The 21,106-nt window shown below is 47.1% G+C and overlaps 1 protein-coding gene across 2 annotated transcripts in view; it reads right to left on the bottom strand.

The window, feature by feature from the left end:
* The window catches only part of ERG (ETS transcription factor ERG), a 556,889-nt gene that overhangs the window by 267,755 nt on the left and 268,028 nt on the right, over positions 1–21,106 (bottom strand). The gene's annotated exons all lie outside the window — the stretch shown is intronic.

Genomic DNA, 21,106 nt, shown 5'->3' with positions numbered 1-21,106 from the left:
TGTCCAGGTTGAAAGCTATGAGCATATATGCTGTCCTGGATGGTGCAAGGCTGAGTCAGAGCCATGGAGAACTACGATACACATAACGGGAAGTCTACCTCGCATTCCTTCCCTTTCCATAAAAGTTATTTTAGAGAATCTGTTTTCTTCGCAAAGTTTTTTAAAAAACTGCATATTATTCAATGAGTCCCATGAAAGAAAGCAATCAATCCTTACCTTGTGACAATGTGGCTAACTTTTTTGAATGCATCCTACCCTCTTTGGGATTGACACCTTGATTTGATACTGTGTACCCTAAATACTCAGGGGCAGATTTACAAGCCCCTTGCACCATCGAAGCCATTTTGCAGTCTCACATTTACAAGGGCAGAAAAAGCCACCTTGCATGACTTTTCCTGTCCTTGTAAATACGGCCCCTTTACATGCAGCACTTTGCGTGAAAGGGGCATTCCATGGGTGTTGCTGTGGGTGTTCTCACACAACACCCATGGAACCTGACACATTTCCAGATTTACAAGAAATACTAAATCTGTAAATGTGTCTGAATGCCACGCCTCCCAGGGGAGGCATAGGGAGGCGCAACGAGAAGAAATGTATTCATTTCTCCTCGTTTTTTTCCTCTTTCTATTCGTGCTGCATTCTGCAGAAAGTGTCCCTTCCTGTACAGAAACAATCATTAAAACAATGAAGTTTTGCAAGTTCTATGTGTGCCAATGCAACACACATAGAAGTTGTAAAACACCATTTCTGGTTGTTTATGTGCAGGAAGGGAATCCATCCTGCACATAAACATTCATCCCTGTGACGCAGGCATCCTTGCACCATGGTGCAAGGGTGCCTGCATCGGTGCAAGGCAGCAGTTTGTGCACCAACGCAGGGGGAAGCTCAGAGATGCGACATATTGTTGTAAATATGTTGTATCACTGTGCTTCTAAACTAGTGCGGCGCAGCAAAATGACTTGCTGTACCGTGCTTCGTTAGTTTATTGTAAATCTGGCCCTCAATCTCTTTCAACAAAAGGTTAAATCAGCATCTTTCTGAATATTGAAAGATTTTCTTTATATTTTGATTGTGTTCTTCTTCCATTTACCTTTGGTAAATATGTACCAAATGTCATCTTGGGAAAAAAGAACATTTATTGGACCCCTGATAAGTTTATACATCATACGCTGAAAGACACTGGCTGCTGATGCTCACCCAAAGGAAAGTTTTATGAGCTGGTAAACCTCCTTCAATGGCAACGAAAGCTGAAAGTACCTTTCAAATGTACAATATACATCTTACCTTCTGCCGTATGTGCTTTCAACCTAAAATTCACCCACAAGTCACCTACAATACTTATGTCTCCTCCTACATAACGCTTGGGTTATATATACCTAAGTTGCAATAATTCTTCTAACAAATTTTCATGAAATAAAATCTTGGGTATAAGTTAATCCTAGATCTACTAGCAAGTCTACCACTCTGCCATTCACCTCAAAACTAGCTTGGGTTTGATTCTCCAAGCTTCACTTTCTTCTTCAGCATCAATGAATAACATTCGGTCCACTGACTCTCGGACCCTTCTACTTATATACACACTACTCTGAACCTACTAAGGTCCATACAAACATTTGCAGGAACCCTCATTTGCCATACTTGCAAGAATCCTTGCTTACTGCAAGACAACCCTTGTAGTCCACAGAATGTGCCGTACTCCCACCTCTGACCCATATCCTTCTCAAGCATGCTGTTTCGGTCATCTACATGATTACTACTTTAATTATCCCTTTATAATTGCAACTACATCTACTTCCCTATGTCTCCTGATATCAATCTCTTTCGTGAATTTGTCTGATTCTTCTAATTTTTTGCTGGTAGACTCTTGCATCCTAAAATCTCTCTTGCATTTTCTTTTTATTGTATTGTATAATGAACGTTTCTGTAAGAATTTGTTATGTCTCCAAAATTACATGTGACAAATAGTTCCCTTAGTCTTTCTAAAAACTGGTCTATTGTCTGACAACTTTTCTGAGGTTGTGTATAAAACCTGTATTTTTATAGAGTTCAGGCAAAATCATGTGATTATTTTTACTAGAATTTATTGTTGCATAATTTTTTAGATTTAGGATAGATAATTAAAATACTTAAAATTAATAATAATTATGTACTATTTTTATTTAAAAAAAATTACATTAATTTATATTTATTTATATTTTAACTATTTTACAAAATGTTATTTAATTTAACATTATTTCCTTCAGAGTTTTATTTTAAGTCCCTACCTCCATTATTTTCAATAGGAGGTTTTGCAGTACCCGTGGTTGTCCATGTGTAGAGCCGGACTTACTCCAAAAGTGTAAATTACTACAAAAGCGCAAATTACTAACAAAAGTGCTGTTTTTGAATACCAAAAAGTAGTAAATGTCCTCAAAAGTATAAACTTATTCAAAAGTGCAGTTAGAGAATCAGGCCCTTTGTATAGAAGAAACCCTTATTTCCATTGTGAGACCTGCATGATGTTCTATGGTTGCATGACTAACCATAATTGATTCTTGTATTGTACATAATTGATTAATGAAAGTTTTTTTTAGGTCGGTATTGAAGGTAGGCACTGTCTGCTTCTTAATGCTGCCCTACAGTTGCCAGAAATTCTTTGGCGAATATACCGATCCCCGATCCAGTTTTTGGCCAAGTATATGAAGTAGTATTAGACACACACATTCACCACCATAAACTCAAAAGCGCAACATAGCAACACAAGGAACTCAATGGTGCTCTAATATCCCCACCATCAGGGTGAAAGACCTAAAAGAGCAGGTCAATCAAAGAATGTCTGGTTCAATCACGATGCTACGGAAATTGAGATGCTCTTTATTGATGGTGGATTATTGTTGGTTACCTCTCTCATATAGAGTGCCTTTAAGTTTATACCTTGAGTTCAACTTCCATTATAAGTAACAAACACAACATTGCTTCTGTCAGCCTCTGATGAATTGTGGAATGATAGAAGCATGGATATGAGGGTAAGTTGCTTCAGCTCTCTCCTTACTCAAGCCTGACATGGCTTTATACTTTTTGTATAGATTCTTTTCTTGGTGGGTCTACAAAGCATGACACACCTTATCAATTCGTTATAACTCAGAAATGATTTGCTTTTATCAGTGATCTTCACCACTTATATTTCGAGCTCGTTTTCAGGGCAAAAATGCACCATGTATACAGAATCTTGGAGATTTTCTGGAATATATCACCATAACATCTGGGCTTCCCTGCAGAAACGGAGGTCCTCATAGAGCCAGGAATATATTTTATAAATATGTTTTTACTAGACGTTCCATAAGGTCAATCACTAGAGGAGAAGTGGCAGATTTGAAAGAGGTAAGTAAAAGGTATTTGCCAGCCACCCCAGCACACAAAGAGGTCATACACTACTCGCCAAGACAAGCACTTTAGTCAATGAATGTGTAGTTTTGTTTCTAAAGATTTGTACGAAGCTTTGATTGTATTCTTTGAATAAAGGCCTGATTCCTCATTAGACTAGTACTGATTTTACAGTGCAGAAATAAATGATCTAATCAGGACATGTGTTCCTTCTAGAACTCGATGCTATGAGCTGATTCAAGTTATAGAATTCAGTGTACACTCTGAAATATGCGTAGGTTTTGCTCATGGATTTTTAACCTTTTTTCAAATGATGTTAAGATATGTACTTCATAAAGTCCATGAGTCTTTATATGAAACTCATGTACATTTTTGATCTACATCCATTCTTCAACGATGCACATGTGCATGTGTGTAATGTTTGAACTTCATAAACTATATGTGCACAGAGTTTGCTAGATTGTAACTGTTAGACGTGGAATCCTTGGTGTAGTTCCACTAAACGTTTTGCCTTCAGACCTCCTGTGTTGCTGACTCCGTTTTTGCTGGTCGTAAGACTCTGCAGACTTTGCCACTGCTAACCAGTGCTAAAGTGTTTGTGCTCGTTCCCTAAAACATGGTAACATTGGTTTAGACCTAATTGGCATATTTAATTCATGTATAAGTCCCTAGTAAAGTACACTACAGTGCCCCGGCACTGTAGATTAAATGCTACTAGTGGGCCAGCAGCACTGATTATACCATTCACTTAAGTAGACCTTTAAAAATGTCTCCGGCTTGCCATTGCAGAACCTGTGCATGCAGTTTATAGTGTCATGTTGCCCAGGCAAAATAAACCTTTTACGAGTCCCAACACAATCTTTTTTAATACATGTAAGTCACCTCTAGGGTAGGCCCTGAACAGCCCAGTGTGTGAGTGCAATGTATTTAAAAAGCAGGACGTGCTTTTTAGTTTACATGCCCTGGTAGGAACAAACTCTTACATTTATTTTTCACCCATCATATCAGGAACTTGCACTGGCTGCCCGTTTGCAGTAGAATTCATTTTAAGGCGTTGGTCCTGGCCTTTAAGGCTATGCAGGGTATTGTAGCAAAGTACATCTGCAGAAGAGTCTCTAGTTATGTACCGGTCAGATCTCTTAGATCCGCCCAACAACATCTTATGGTCATCCCAAAGTATTGCAGGGTCCGCAAAGGGGGCCGCTCTTTTCAAGTGCAAGTGGCATGACTGTGGACTAAGCTTCCCCTTTCACTTAGGAAAACCACTGATGTGTTGATTTTCCGGAAGCAACTGAAGACATGGCTGTTTCAACAAACAACCTAATTTTTCTTCTTCAGGTTTTTTTCCTTCTGTTTCTCTCCTCTCACTTGTTTCCTGTGCTTTCATCTTTGGGTTTTCTTCTGTCTTAGCGCCGGGATACACTTTGAGTAGCTGTGCGCTCTATAAGACTATTTTAACATAACATAACATACTGCAAGGCCCATATCTCCCATAGGATAACATTGGGGTTATCTTATTACATTGTACAAGTATAATTTCCAAATGGGAATATATAACAGGTTCAAGATTGGTGTCTCTGGAATTTAATTCTAAAATCCTAACTTATGGTGAAGTCAGGTTTTAAATTACATTTCTGAAAATGATCACTTTTAGGAAGTTTGCATTATCTTGCTATAGCCATTTGGTGACTGCAGCCTGTCTCTGATCACTTGACTGGCTGTAGTTGTCAGCTAGGCTTTCTGAATTCCTCCTAGACAGTCACACTCAAGGGGAGCTTAGATGTGACTGAATGGGTCATCACTGGCAGGATGGAAGGGAGGAGATGGGACCAGCCTCACTTACATCTCAATAGGCTGTGTCATGTCCCCATTCGAAGAGCTGCATAACCCCGGCAGTTAGTCTAGAGCTAGGGTTGGCCAGACAGGGCATCTGTGCACTGCAAAGGCATACCTCTAGAAGGTTTGCCCCACTTCAAAGGCACAACTGTGTAAAAAAAGAAGGACATCAGGCACCACCACTTGAGTACACTTCTGGACCTGTAGATACCATGTAAGGAAGAAGGACGGCTGTGCTGCTGAAGGACTGCCACTCTGCTGGATGGCACTCTGCTGTTCTCCTGCATTGCTGTGCTCACCTGCTGCCCTCTTGGCTGGGTGAGAAGGACTGGACCTGCATCTCTTGAAGCCAGAGTGACTCCAAGGGCTAGATGGCTGGCCTCCTGATCTGAAACCTAAGGGACATAACAGGCCTCCAGCAACCTTGCTTCTGCTCCTGAATACTGGCATCTGCGAGTCTACGCTGCCAAGTGGTGCCACCCTAATCCTGGACCCTTTGAAGTGAGGCAGTAAAGTGCAATGTGCAATGAAAGTTCCTCCAAAAACTAGAGCCAGGGTGTCGAGCCCTATGTTAACATCCACATTCTTGGGAGAGCAAGCTGTTCACTTAAAGTACCCCATGCTGGGTCAAAAAGGCACTTTGAATGCATGCATAGAAATAACGTGTGAAGAACCCTGATGTACAAATTCTTTCCACTTGCTAAAGCCAGGTTATCAGGGCATGTCTATCATAAACCTTCTCACAGTTTTGCTAAAGATTTTCAAGTGTCCAGCCACATCGCTGACCAAGCTTCTTGAAGGAGCCCTCCAGCTTCAGCAAAGAACTTATCACTCTGTGCTAGTTCGATTGGGACAGCCGTTGTGTAGATATATGTCAGTGGCTCTTTGCACGTTCTTATCCCATTTTGCAGAAGAATTGGCCTTAAATAAACTCGCCTGTGATGCAGCAGAGCAGGACAGCAGCAAATGATGTGCGCTGCCGACTCGGAGTGGTAATTGCACAGCCTGCACTGCCCTCAACCTGTGGAAATGTTCTTCCACTGGGACCTATATTCGCATATGGGCAGGGTTAGAAGCCTGGTCAGCAATGTGTTCTTTAGGGCTTGTCTTCTCAAAGCCACTTTCAAATATAGTAAGGCAAGAGATAACTTCATGTGATATGGCAAGACCCACTGCAGCAGAGATGTTTCTAATTTATTCAATGTCCTGCTCCCTACATACGTGCTTGCCATGCACGTCTACAGTCCTCTTTAGACAGTCTATTGTTATTTCCGTACACTGGGGATGGGACAGGTCCAATAAATCTATGGTGCTGCACAAACACTTTGACCAGGTGCTATTTTTGTCCTGGAAAATCATGTTCTGTGCACCTGTCATTGAATCTGACTCCACTCTGGACACACAATGGTGGCACCTGATTAGTCTTTTTTACATTCAAGGTCCATCTTCACAAGTTCAAACTCTGGGGGGATCACTGTGTGCCGAGTCAGTTTTGAGATATTGAATATTTTCTTATAGGCTTTTGTGTGGCAACGCTCTAGTGACTTGGTAAGCATCCCAGGGAAGGCAAGGTGTCTATAGCATGGCGTTGGTAGCAAGTTCGTACGCACTACTCTTCCAATCTCCACTGCTGAGTGACTTTGTAAATTGTAGTATAATTTACATAGTGAATATGTGATCGTGGCTGTTTTATCTGGTGGTGCTTATCCTTAGCCGGCCAAATGCCATTCCAGCTGGTGTTTCTTAATACTTGACCAAATACCAGAACTTTGGCTTTCGTGGCATTTGCTTTATGTAGGTGAAGTATGTCCACTGTCCTCTTCATCTCAATCATCTCAATCAAATAGCACCAGATCGTCCATGTACTGCATGATGAGCAGTCTGTTGTGGCCTAGCTTAGGTAAGAAGATGTTACTTTTCAGCAGTTCCACGCCCAAGTCTGCGGTATATAAGTTGAAGAAGGTGGGAGCAATGACGCATCCCTGCTTTAGCCCTTTGTTTGTATAGATTATTGCCGTGGCATGATTCTGAGTGATCTTAGTCTGGACCCATGTGTCAGTGAACAGCGCTGTGATGGCCGCAAGCAGTTTTCTGGGTATTCCTCACTTTGCAAGTTTTGGCCATAGGATGTTTAAATCGATACCGTCAAATGTGGCACTGTAATCAACAAAACAAGTCTAAAGTCGGGGTGCTGTTGTTTCTATAGTCTTAGCAGCCAGGTAGGAGAGAGCAATAACATTGTCCATGGTGGAGAAGTTTTGCCTGAACCCCATCTGGTACTGAGGTATGATGTTGTTCTCATTGATCCAAGCCTCCAGCTCATTTAAAAGCCATTTCACGAACACATTACCATGTACATTCAGTAGGGCTATTAGCCTATAGTTTTCTGGTTGGGTACTGTCTTCGTTTTTGTGCACGGGATGCAGGAAGGAGCCTTTCCAGGAGTCCAGTCTGGATGATGTTAAAATGCATTCATTGAATAGGCTGGGCATGTAGGGTGTCCAGAATTCCCGGTCTTCTTTGAATATTGTTGGACAGGCCACATGAAGGGCCGCTCTCCCCCGGCCCAACCAGGCCCGAACCAGCCACGCAAGTACCACACACCACCATTACACGTCCACCGTCCCCGCAGGGACCCCTACACTCGAACCTGTTGACCGCGTAGGCCGACCCACTACCGGCCTGCGCGCCCATCCTGGGCGCCATCTTGGACACTCCACCACGAGGCCGCCTGGCCCCCGATCGACCTCAACCCTGGGCCTGGCCAGGCCTCAGACATTCCGGCACCAACATCCACCCAGGAGGTGAGCGGGCTACTTGGTCAGTCAATGGGAGCAAGAGGTGTCGATGGCTCTCCCCCGCCAAGTACCGCTCGCCCATCGCCTCCCCGGGCGCTGGCTCCACCCCCCTGCTGGGTGTCTGAACCCCCTCATCCCGGACCTCCCGACCTCCAAGTGCGAGGGTCCGGACATCAAAGCACACCAGCCCTATAACTGGGGCAGCTCCAGAGCCGGACGGGAGTTGTATCTTGGAGTCGAGAGACGCAAAGAAGAACTCATCCTTGACGGACTACTGGCGCTGCCGTAGCTCTGTCTTGTGCACCCTCGTCTTGCCTGCTGGCGCTGCCGCGGCTTTGGGAACCACCCTATCCTTCATCGTCGTCGGGACCTGCTGGCGTGGCCGCGGACCGTTTGTAACCACCACCTTCATCGGGACCTGCTGGCTCTGCCGCGGACCGTCGTCTTCCTTCATCCATCACGGGACCTGCTGGCTCCGCCGCGGCCCGTTCATCTACACCACCGAGCTCGAGGATTGAGAGCTATTTCCATCTCTTTGGTAACAAGACTGTCCCGCTACCCTTTTCCCAAACAGAGACCAGAATAGAGGGGACCCCTGAGTCCAGACCTCCTTGTACCATTCTACCGTACTTGAAGAATTGCCTATAAAGTATCGTTGAACTTTATCATTGTGTGGTGTCCGTCTGTGGGGGGGGAGTTACTTGTCTGTACGATTCACTGGAGACGGCTCTCCCCGGAGACCTCTCCCCTTATCCTCGGCCGACCCTCCCGGTCCGTCTAACATTGGTGGCCAGCGACGGGATCCGAATCACCGCATAAACCGTACAGAGAGTAGCTCACCCCACGGCGAATCACGATGTCAACTAAAGACAGCGGATCAACGGAGAAACTCCAGATGGAGAAATTGGACGAGTACAGCCATCGTGAACTTAAACAGTTCTGTATCGAATTAGGTATCGCTACCACCGGACTAAATACCAAAGATGACTTTAAGCAGGCCCTGGAATCTTGGGCAGAAACCGGGGCTGCCGGAACCCCCGATCAAGACATCGCAGCACAAACCCCCATGGCCCCTGAAGAACGAAGAACGGGTCTCTCGCCAGACGAGATCCAGGAACGAGAAAGAACCCGACTACACGAGCTGGAAATGGCCCGGCTCAAAATGGACGTTGAACTAAAGTTGGCCGAACAGAAAATCAACTTAGAGCACCTGCGTCTCCGAGAAGAAAGAGAGGAGAAACAGAGACAAAGGGAGCTCGAGGAAAAGAAACTGGCATATGAACATGAGCGGAAATTAGCTGAAATCGACCTACGCAAACAGAATAAAGAAGCAGGGGTGCCCGAGCAACCCCACACTCCAGGGGCAACAGAGAAGAAGGTACACATCCCCAAGGATGTCGTTCGAGAATACTTCCGAGAGGACGACATCCAGCAATGGTTTAAGGCCTATGAAATCGCTATGACTGCACACCGGATCGATAGAAGCGATTGGGGGGCCGGTCTGTGGGGGAGATTCCTCAATGAGGGCCGCGACGCCCTGCTGCAACTCCCGGACCACCAGATGACCTCCTATGACCATATGAAAGCTGCACTCCTCACCCGCTATGGCCTCACACCCGAGATGTACCGTCAGAGGTTCCGAGACTGCACCCGCATCCCAGGTACAACTTGGGTGGACTATGTCAATTACTTTAGCCGAGCCTTCGAGGGCTGGATCAAAGGAAGCAGGGTCACAACCTACGAACAACTGTTCAATCTTATGGTATGGGAGCATCTGTCGAACAATTGCTTCATTGAACTTCGTCAGCACCTCCTCGACAGCAAGTTAACGGATCCCCGGCAGCTCGCAGCCGAAGCAGACCGGTGGGAGATCACCAGAGTGAGTCGAAATGGGTCCTCCGAACAGAACCGGAACAACAATGGTCAGCACCGTCCCCGAGGAGGTGGAGGCCAAGGACGCGGAAGAAGCAACGCTCCGGTCACCCTCACTACCAGCCCCACCCCCCCGGCCAACCGGGGCAGCACCCCAGCGCGACCGGGACATCGAGCCAATGTTACCTGCCATCGATGCCAACGAGTCGGACACTATGCAAACGACCCAAACTGCCCCCAGTACCAGAGCCCAAGACCCCGCCAAGTAGCCGCTGCTGCTCTGGGGGAGGAACAGATCTCAGAGGAACAAGAAGAATATGAACAGGAACACCAAGAATGGGAGCCAGCCGCCATGGCTCTCGCCTGCCTAGGGGGGAGAGACATGGTCCCGCGGGTCCCCCTACCCGCCAATACCCAGAAGTACAGCCAATGGGTGGGCATCAATGGACGCCGGGCTGAAGCCCTTCGTGACACTGGGGCCAGTGTAACAGCCGTCCGCTGTCACCTGGTGACCCCCGAACAATACTTACCAAACATTCTCTGCCCTGTACGTTCAGCCGATAACTCAGAAAGTCTGTGTCGGATGGCCTGCGTCCCCTTCGAATGGGGAGGGGTCTCCGGCATGTTGAAGGTGACGGTCCGAGATGATGCCCCCGTAGACTGCCTCCTGGGTAATGACCTGGAAAGCTCTCCATGGGCAGCAGTCGAACGAAAAGAGCACCTGGGGATGCTGGGCGTCCCGGACTGGGCGTGCGTCACCACCCGGTCCATGACCGCCCGTGCCAACACCCGCCCAGAGGAACTCGAATGGCCGGCGCCACCGCCTCCGGTCGCCCCCGCCGAAACCACCGACCGTGACGTCCCCCCCGAACCAGCTCAACCTCCAGACCTCGCTAACCTCGACCAGTGGCCTCAAGAGGGGGGGCCCACGCAAGAACAATTTCGCCAAGAACAAAAGACCTGTCCCTCCCTCGAGGGACTCCGCCAGCAAGCGCTAGCCCAAAGCGCAGGGGATACCTCCGGAACTCACTGGGTCTACTGGGACAATGATCTGCTGTACAGTGAGCAAAGAATCGCGGAGCTGGGGGCCAGCCGAGTCCTAGTGGTACCCCGCCGTTTTAGAGACTTTCTGCTAAACCTGGCCCACGATGTCCCCCTGGCAGGACACTTGGGTCAAGACAAAACCTATAGCCGCCTGGTGACCCACTTCTTCTGGCCCAAAATGAGGGACAATGTACACCAGCATTGCCGATCTTGCCCCACGTGCCAAGCCAGTGGGAAGAGCGGCCGCAAACTGAAAGCCCCCCTGCAACCTTTTCCCGTGGTCACCACCCCGTTCGAGAGGGTCGGAATCGATATCGTAGGGCCCCTGGACCCGCGCACAAAACAAGGCCATCGATTCATCCTGGTGCTAGTGGACCACGCCACCCGCTACCCGGAGGCTGTTCCCCTGCGGACTGTGACAGCCCCGGTAGTCGGCCGGGCTCTGATGGGGATCTTCTCCCGGGTGGGCTTCCCCCGGGAGGTCGTCAGTGACAGAGGCACGAACTTTATTTCGAAATATATGAAATCTCTCTGGCAACAGTGCGGGGTTACCTACCGGTTCACGACCCCCTATCACCCTCAAGGAAACGGCCTCGTTGAGCGGTTCAACCGCACGCTCAAAGGGATGATCGGGGGGTTGGAAGAGCCCCTCCGTCGCCAGTGGGATGTGCTGCTGCCGTGCCTCCTCTTCGCATATCGAGAGGTTCCCCAGAAGTCCCTGGGCTTCAGCCCATTTGAACTGCTATATGGACACCCCGTGCGCGGGCCGCTCAGCCTAGTTAAGGAAGGCTGGGAGATGCCCCCTCTAAAGAACCCACCAGATGTTTTCCGCTACCTCCTAACACTCCGCAACCAGACCCGGCGATTCCGAGGACTAGCAAAAGCCAACCTAGAGGCCAGTCAAGAGGACATGAAAAGGTGGTATGACCGGAATGCCTCCTCCATCGAATTTGAACCTGGGCAACAGGTATGGGTGATGTCCCCCACCGAACCCTGCGCCCTACAAGACAAGTGGACAGGGCCCTTCAAAGTGGTCGAGCGCAAGGGTCCGGCTACCTATCTCATCGACTTGGAATCTTCCCGGAACCCCCTCCGGGTCCTCCACGCTAACAGACTGAAACCGCACTTTGTACGGACAGAACTCAGCCTCCTGATGGCCACAGACAATGGGGCTGAAGAGGACTCCGAGCCCCTCCCGGACCTCCTACGAACGCGGGAGAAAGATGGTTCCGTAGAGGGGGTCCGACTCTCAGAGGCCCTCACCCGAGAGCAACGCCAGGAGTGCCAAGTTCTCCTGTCACAATTCGCCAGCCTGTTCTCCCTCACCCCAGGTGTCACTTCCTGGTGTACGCACGATGTGGACACGGGGGACAGCCCCCCTATCCGCCACCGGGCCTACCGCGTGCCAGATCGGGTACGGGCCTGCATCCAGGAGGAAGTAGCCAAAATGCTCACGCTCGGGGTCATCGAGCCCTCAGACAGCCCCTGGGCCAGCCCTGTAGTACTGGTCCCCAAAGCAGCTGCCCCCGGCACCACAGCAGAACTCCGGTTCTGCGTCGACTACTGGGGCTTGAATGCGGTCACCAGGACAGACGCACATCCCATCCCCCGGGCAGATGAACTAATCGACCGCATGGGAGCTGCCCGCTACCTCAGTATCTTCGACCTGACGGCGGGCTACTGGCAAATCGGCCTCACACCCCGGGCACAAGAACGTTCTGCCTTCTCCACTCCCGATGGCCATTACCATTTCACAGTCATGCCCTTCGGCATGAAGAATGCCCCAGCAACATTCCAACGGCTCGTCAATCAGGTCCTGGTGGGGCTCGAAGGATTCAGCGCCGCCTACCTAGACGACATCGCCGTATACAGCAACCAGTGGTCCGAGCACCTCCGCCACCTCCGAGCAGTGCTGCACGCCCTTCAGCAAGCTGGCCTCACGATCAAGGCCAGCAAATGTCAAATTGGGCAAGGGTCTGTAACCTACCTCGGGCACCAGGTGGGAAGCGGCCTGGTGGCCCCTCTGCAGCTAAAAATTGCCGCCATCCAGTCCTGGCAGCCCCCCATTACCCAGACCGAGGTACGGGCCTTCCTGGGCCTCACGGGCTATTACCGAAGGTTCGTGAAAGACTATGGTACTATCGTGAGGCCCCTCACAGAGCTCACGTCAAAAAATCAGCCCCAGAAAGTCAACTGGACCCCAGAGTGTCAAGCTGCATTTGAACAATTGAAAGCCGCCATGTGCTCCGCCCCTGTGCTCCAGGCCCCCGACTACAGCCGGGAGTTCATCGTCCAGACGGATGCCTCCGACCATGGCATTGGGGCAGTCCTGTCTCAAGTGAACACCGAAGGCCGTGATCAGCCGGTGGCCTTCATCAGCCGGCGACTCCTACCACGGGAACAACGCTGGAGCACCATAGAGAGGGAGGCCTTTGCGGTGGTATGGGCCCTCAAGAAGCTCCGGCCCTACCTTTTTGGCACACCCTTTCGGGTACAGACCGACCACCGACCCCTGCAGTGGCTGATGCAGATGCGGGGGGAAAACCCGAAGTTACTACGCTGGTCCATCTCCCTACAAGGGATGGACTTCACAGTTGAACATCGGCCTGGGCCAGATCACGCCAACGCAGATGGCCTGTCCCGGTTCTTCCGCCTCGACGAGAAGAGTCCCCAAGAGAATGGGTAACTCTCCCCGCCTTCAGCTGGGGGGGACGCATGTTGGACAGGCCACATGAAGGGCCGCTCTCCCCCGGCCCAACCAGGCCCGAACCAGCCACGCAAGTACCACACACCACCATTACACGTCCACCGTCCCCGCAGGGACCCCTACACTCGAACCTGTTGACCGCGTAGGCCGACCCACTACCGGCCTGCGCGCCCATCCTGGGCGCCATCTTGGACACTCCACCACGAGGCCGCCTGGCCCCCGATCGACCTCAACCCTGGGCCTGGCCAGGCCTCAGACATTCCGGCACCAACATCCACCCAGGAGGTGAGCGGGCTACTTGGTCAGTCAATGGGAGCAAGAGGTGTCGATGGCTCTCCCCCGCCAAGTACCGCTCGCCCATCGCCTCCCCGGGCGCTGGCTCCACCCCCCTGCTGGGTGTCTGAACCCCCTCATCCCGGACCTCCCGACCTCCAAGTGCGAGGGTCCGGACATCAAAGCACACCAGCCCTATAACTGGGGCAGCTCCAGAGCCGGACGGGAGTTGTATCTTGGAGTCGAGAGACGCAAAGAAGAACTCATCCTTGACGGACTACTGGCGCTGCCGTAGCTCTGTCTTGTGCACCCTCGTCTTGCCTGCTGGCGCTGCCGCGGCTTTGGGAACCACCCTATCCTTCATCGTCGTCGGGACCTGCTGGCGTGGCCGCGGACCGTTTGTAACCACCACCTTCATCGGGACCTGCTGGCTCTGCCGCGGACCGTCGTCTTCCTTCATCCATCACGGGACCTGCTGGCTCCGCCGCGGCCCGTTCATCTACACCACCGAGCTCGAGGATTGAGAGCTATTTCCATCTCTTTGGTAACAAGACTGTCCCGCTACCCTTTTCCCAAACAGAGACCAGAATAGAGGGGACCCCTGAGTCCAGACCTCCTTGTACCATTCTACCGTACTTGAAGAATTGCCTATAAAGTATCGTTGAACTTTATCATTGTGTGGTGTCCGTCTGTGGGGGGGGAGTTACTTGTCTGTACGATTCACTGGAGACGGCTCTCCCCGGAGACCTCTCCCCTTATCCTCGGCCGACCCTCCCGGTCCGTCTAACAAATATATTTCCCAGGAGGCCGTTAGGCCCAGGGGCTCCATCCTTCCGATTGCCTTTCAAGATGCTTGGTGTTTCCTTTTCAGAGACTACCACTGGGGTCTTCTTCAAACCTTCTAAGTTATTATTAAAATGCCTTCTTGATGGAATCCCTGGTTTTATCTGGGTCGACTTATAGTCTTGCTGCATGTGCCACTGATTCGTTTGCCAGGACAACGACTCCTTTGAGGTTCCATTTGCCAGGCTGTGGAAATAAATCCAGAATGTCCTGGACTTACTGGGCACTAGCAGGCAGTGTATGTGTTTCCATTCCTCCTCTGTTTTTGTTTTAACATCCAGCTTGTTTTTTATGCTGTTTTCATGTCTCTTTCAGCATGCTTTCCATTCACAGGCTTTTCTTTCTTCTGTATAGGTGCTCTGCAAAGTGGCACTTCCTTTTGCTGCCCTTGAATTCTTTTTTATTAAGATACGAGAACCGCCTTCCTCTTGTGGGCACTGTTTGTGGGTAGCTTTGTGTGTGTGCTGTTAAGGCCTAATATAGCTTTTCTCTGTTGCTGGCCACTGTTTCTCATTTCCCATAGTTTGGGGAGCATGGACTAGCTTCCAGTGTGAGTATTTGGACATGCATGCAGGCAACATTTAATTCTTTTTATTAATGGGCCAACATTGATGTGGTTGTATTTGTCCTGCTAGATTGTACTCCCCATGCATCATTGCATTTGCATCGACCACAATGGAAATTGGATGATGGTCACTTTTGCTTCTGTGTTGGACTTGATAGCATACACATCTACTTAGGAACTTCTTGCTTACAAAGATATAGTTCAATGTTGAGATGTTTTTTAACATAAGCTGTGATTGACCCTTCACAGGGCCTGTTAGATCAGCAGAGCTCAAATCAAATTCGCTGATGCAGGCTTCCAGAATGGTTTGACTGCGGTCCCTTCTACTTGTCTCAGAGTGACACATATCTTGAGTGTTGAAGTCTCCTGCCACCATGCACTTATGTCCCAGGTGTTCCTAGAAGAAGGCTATTATCAGGTCAGTGAACTTTGTGGCATTTGCTAATTCCACATCACTGTGTGGATTGCCGTACAGGTTTAACACTGTAATTTAAGTGGATGTTTCCTCTATTACAATGCCGTTCATGACAAGGACCTGCACGTCGTCTACACTAATGCTCCATTCCTTTATTTGTACCTGAAGGTCTAATTTCAAGTACATGGAGAGGCCACCATTGGTCTTCCAAACAGGTTTTCTTGTGAGCAGCTGTGAGAATAGCCTAAAACCCCCCAATAGAAATAAGCACTGTAGACGACGTTTCCTGCAGATATAGAACGTCACTAGTTTGAAAAGAATTCATGGAGTCATTATTAGCCATTAAAGAGTAATGACCAGCTACTTTCCAGCTTATTATCCTAATCGTAGGTCTCAAGCCCTTCTCCTTTCTCCCCACAGCGCTGGGAACTCTGCGACCCCTTTGTTTGAAGGAATGCTGGTAACCAGGCCCAGTCAGGCTGCTCCAAACGTGTGTGAGCTGGTCGTTCTACAATATAATGACTTTCTCCTGAGCCCCTTGATAACAGGACTGTGATCTTTTTTTCCCAAAGCTGGGGAGAAATTTGCATAGTGCCTCGCAAGACAATATTTGACGATGTTCGTTGAGCTCAAGCAGAACCGCCGCATCACCACTGCTGCATGGATTGATCCATCACATAGCCCTGCATCATCCCTGCTTTTTTTGAAACTGACACATTGTGGACAGTACGGCGTATCTCCAGCCCAGGTCCTTGCAGCTCTAGTTGATGGCAGCCTCAATTAGGCTGGACTCCGCATCGCAGCCTTGCAATTCCTCACAACAGATGCATTTGTCAGCTGTGCGCCACATCCTCAACTTTGGGACTTCGCATAGCAAGGCCCGTCAACGGGATACTTGATGACAACGCGGCAGGACCTCACACCGCAGTCTCACTGCATCTCATAGCCGATGCATCGCTTCGACTGCATGGTGCATCTTCAACGCAGATCCACGCAGTGCTCCACAATCAGAATTTAAAGTACTTGGTTCAGCAGGTCTACAGGGGTCCCTGTTGCCAGCCCACACTTCATTGTGGTTGGCCTGAACTGTTTCCAGGTCCGGTGCGATCAGATATCTCCAGTTGGCACTTTGTGCTTTTTGGCGCTATTTTGACCTAAAGTTTTAAATATGAACATCTTCGGTTTTACTGATTGCATTTTTGTTGTTTTGTCCTTGTTTAATTTATTAAACATTACTCTACTTTTTTAAACCTGGTGTGGAATCTTTTTGAGAGATGTTTTCACTGTTTTACTGTTTGGAGTGTAGCACCAATACTTTACACAATGCCCATAAGTTAAGCCTGACTGTTCTGCGTCAAGCTACCAGTTGGGCTGAGCACAGGTTAGTCTGGGGTTTGCTTGTGCCTTACCCTGATTAAGATTGTGGTTGCTATTTGACCAGGTCTGACACCCTAATCAACCAGTAACCCAATTTCCAACAGTAACATTTAATTGTATTTAACCAAACAAACATAATTTCCCTAAATGCCATTCCTTCTTACAGCTATCCTTAAAAAGTGGTCTAATTGGTGCCCTTTCATACTCATTCTGCACGAATTATGTAAAATCTATGTGTGAGTTAGTTAGACTGTTGAGAGTGAGGGGTAGGGTTATGAGGTGGGACTGGTGTAGGCTCCTGAGCCATCCACACCCACCCTAGCAACCCATTCCAAAATGACAACCATGGCACTGGTACACTCTTCAAGCCGGACACTAAGTTCATCTTCTCAGAAATGTTCTGCTTGGGACATATCTTGGAAATTCTTTTGTAATGTCACATCAATGATTATCCTCACATTCTTAGAACTAGTCAGAGAATTTCCGCATATACTTGGAACTCTTGAAAATCTTCTAGCATTGTCTTCAGAAGCATCAGGTTATTGATTAACTAGGGTGAGTTAGATTTAATTATTTGGATTGGGTAACTACTGTTGGATTCATGAACTTCCCGTTGAACCAACATATTAGGACTCTGCCCTTTCTTCTAAGTTGCGCTGTAGCAACTGTCTCTTAAGCTTTCACGAAGTTATTTACACATCCTTCATGAACATATATTTATGTTTTTTGCCTGATGTTGTTGAGCATTAGCAACTGTGTAGGACATTAAAACAGGATCAGTCTCAAAACAATTCCCTTGGCTCTAGAAAAGTAAAGGTATGGTGCTATTGACATATTAGGTATTTACTATAATACACATTTAGTTTTTTTTTCAGTTTCCGTAGAATGTTACCATTCATCAAAATCCATGTAAAAGAAAATACTGCTTTTAAATTTTATATTGTTGTAAGAGCAGAGAGTAACAGTAGTCCTGTGTCTGTTGAGTATAAAAGAGCTGTCACTCATGAAAGACTGTGGAACACCTGAGACACTTTATTTGATGAGACAAGCTGTATGACTATGACCCGACAACGTCTCTTGTGTGCCTTTTCTCATACACCTATCCTTTTCTCCCACATCTTCACCGTCAGCGTTGAGCACAGTCTTGCACATTTGGACGTATTTTTGAAAAACAGAATGCTTGACCAGTGGTGCCTAAACAACATGGCCGCAAACACACAAAAAGTGATGGGTGGAATGCTGGCAAATAGTCTGACTACTAGCCTGTCAGGTGCAGCTAGGTTCCAGCACTACAGTGTGCATGGGATCCATTGCTTTTCCCTGCAGGCCACCATCCCTGTCTTTGTTGTAGCCAATTACAGCAGGCTGCAAATAGTGACCTGCCTCATTAATGTATTAGTCAGGTCATTTTGAAGATCATTTTGTGCCCCATGCGACTATAGATTTTGTGAAGTGACCTATTAGTACACAGGTCACACGGCAAAATCAGAGGTATGTCTCAATTAGACAGTACACACTTTGTGACCACTTTTTGTGATCTCTCTCTTAATACACCAGGCATTATATTTTGAGTATTTTGGTAAGAGAATCAGTGTCTAACACTATTTCACTTCCCAATGGCGTGAACATGTTGTTGCCCAAAAGCACACGTAGATGGACATAAAAATGGTGTTAAATAAGGTTATTGCTATTATTAAATGGTTTTCTCAAGTACTTTGCTCTAAGATTTAGAGAATACTGAAAATAGCAGTAAATCTGTATCACTGTTTTCTAGTTAACCAGAATGTTATTGGATCACAATTTGGAAAGACTCAACCATCAAGGCAAATTTACTTGAACGACTGAGTAAGAGAACTCTTGACATCATATTCCGATTTTATGTTTGTTTCCATGAAGTGCTTCTCGGTTGTATCAGCAGTGCATCACAATTTGCAATATTTCACTTATTAGTTCTTTGCACAAATGCAACCAAGTGAGGTATCGTGAAGAATGTAAGACAGGCCACACTCCTTTGTGTTTGGCCTGTTACACTTACCTCCAAACAAAGAATGTGAGTTTTATAAAAATTCTTTCTTTTTTACAGAGAAAAACTCCTCTTATACCAAGAGTGAGGTACATGCATGGTGTAATAATTAACACTTTGCGATTCTACGAAAATAACTGACAGACTGACCTTGACAGTGACTGGGAGATATGGATCTTATAGTCCTGATTTAGGCCATTGACCCTTAGTGGTGCAAGATGATTGTCCGAAACATGTGGACTTCAGTTTCAGAGATGGTAGGGTGATAATGCCCAGAGACCATCTATTTGCCAGCATTCCACCCATCACTTTTTGTGTGTTTGTGGCCATGTTGTTTAGGCACCACTGTGCAAGCATTCTGTTTTTCAAAAACAAACTTCCAAAGTGTGAGTTTGAGTTTCAAAACACAAAGGCAATGGTCATGATGCTCAGCAATATCTCTCTATTTGCTTCAAGGTCATTGATTGATTTCCCTGGTCAGGACCACCATGCCATGTCTAAATAGTAAATGGAAATAACCTGGAAGCCTTGTCACATATGCACAATCATTCCAAGATTTTCCACTAGTTAGGTCTCCTGATTTCTGCCAATGAAAACCAACTTCTAGATGGTTCACCATCTTAAAATACATTAGGGAAACATTGAGTTTGGCAAGGTAGGCGAACCACTAATTTATAGTGGTTCATCCATTCTGTGAAACACTAAGTGACCCCTTAACTGTCAAACGTCTTGATGCCTAATGAAGAATACAATGATTTCTATATTCAATGGGGTTCCAGACTGAGAATTCTAATTGTCTCTTTTGATTTGCAAGCAATACCATTGAATCAAATATTTAATTTATTTTGCTCAAGATGTGTTTTGTCATGTACACTATTGGTCACGTATCTAGGGCCCCTATCTATGTATAAACAGGTGTAAATCACCATATGTGACATAGTAGTAAGAAGAAATTACAGAAAATTAACAGAAACATCTATATTAAGAATGCTGAACTATCACCTCGCATGCAGAACTGAAGATTCTGAGTGACCAGCTGTTCTAGGTGATGTGTTGAATTGGGCAGCAACACATGCAGTGGGTGGGGAAACATACTGCAAATGTGGTGGACACTTTTGCAACCTCGACTTTGTGCCTATCCAAAAATGCTTGGAATTTATTTGCCACAACTCTTCATGCTACTTTACATACACATCCATGATACATATATTACTGATGCATAAAGGGTGGTGAAGTAACAAATATTCCAAGGTTTCACAGGGGATGTGCAAGGTGGAAAGATAGTTCACAGAAAAATATTTTAAGTGAAAAGAAAGATAATAAGATACAAAGCTATATTTTGGTCTACCTAATTTTCTAAGGCTACACATGAAGAATCTCCAAAATGGGCAATCTCTACAAATTTATGGACAGAGTTAAAGAAATGCACTAGCAATTTGTTTGAATCATATGTGTAAAATCTTTTAATACTGTATAGGGAACCTATAATAAAAGGATCAGAATTGATTGGGTATTCCTGAGGCAGTTATAGCTGTATATCACTATAAATAGTTGAACTCGCCATACGCTATTTGAACCCAAACAATACTTTTTCTCCACCCTTGCTGATGGCAACACAGAGAGTGTAGTAGCAGGCTGATAATTAAGCATGCCACGAATAGTGGTAGAGGGTATTCGTGTCCCACAGAAAGGGATTCCTGAGAGGATAGCTCATCTGTTCCTTTCATCAACATTTATTTGTGTGATACTGCTGTACATCCACAAATATTTTATAATTGTACCATCATTATTTGCAACACATATGTTGTTACAATGCACAGACAGCACTCTGAGAGTACAGGACTCTGGCACAATAGTAATCTGTGGCAGCTCACCATGGCACAATGATGGTAAACTGTGGCAGCATGCTGATTCTAGCAGAATGTTGATAATTCCTAGCAAAATGTTAGCCTTTAATCAAAAGTGATTTCCTGGGAAAATGGTGGACCTG

The sequence above is a fragment of the Lissotriton helveticus genome, chromosome 8, assembly GCF_964261635.1.
Source record: "Lissotriton helveticus chromosome 8, aLisHel1.1, whole genome shotgun sequence".
Classification (NCBI taxonomy): domain Eukaryota; kingdom Metazoa; phylum Chordata; class Amphibia; order Caudata; family Salamandridae; genus Lissotriton; species Lissotriton helveticus.
This window is presented reverse-complemented; position numbering and strand designations above follow the sequence as displayed.